Below are 690 nucleotides of genomic sequence, written 5' to 3' on the forward strand. Positions count from 1 at the left end.
CAAACAAACACACACACACACAGCGGGGTACATGTGTACTGTAAATTGTGCAGCATGTTGTGCAGAGTTAAATAATTCACTGTGAAATTATTGAAAAGAAATAGTTTTGGAGGTAAAAACAAATGCAGGGTATCAAAGTTCTTCAGCAGTCTGACACACAGATAAAGCGTATGAACCAGTGTCTTAACTCATTTCACACCTTTTCCTCTGTTTTATATTGTGCAGAGCCGGCGTGTCACTTTACATACGAATATTAGAGACAGGTGACTGAGTATAAAGAGCGAGAAATTCACTGATAGGTCAAACAAACAGGACTTTTACCCATTTTTTTTTTTTTTCCTTTATTGTGTAGTTAGTAATGTACTTATTTTAAGCCAAACTGTAAATGTCTACCCTCTCACATCTAGTAGAGCCTCAAGGGAACAAAATGTGGATAATTAAGGAACCTCTTAGGAACCTTTAATAACTCAAAGGAGTAAAAGTAACAATCTGCTAAACCCCCTTTAAGTTTAACAATAGAGGATATTTCTTCACAAACCACGATGAACAGGGATACACCAACCTGAGTTCCAAAGATGATAATAGAAGGCGTCAGGGGCTCCAAGGCCAAAATAAGAAACAAAAACCCACACGACCTACAAAATAAAAGTTCAACTGACCTACAGGATCAAACAATAAGACAATGCTGTG

Source organism: Morone saxatilis, unplaced genomic scaffold (assembly GCF_004916995.1).
Source record: "Morone saxatilis isolate NCDOM2014 unplaced genomic scaffold, NCSU_SB_2.0 Contig22, whole genome shotgun sequence".
Taxonomy (NCBI): Eukaryota; Metazoa; Chordata; class Actinopteri; family Moronidae; genus Morone; species Morone saxatilis.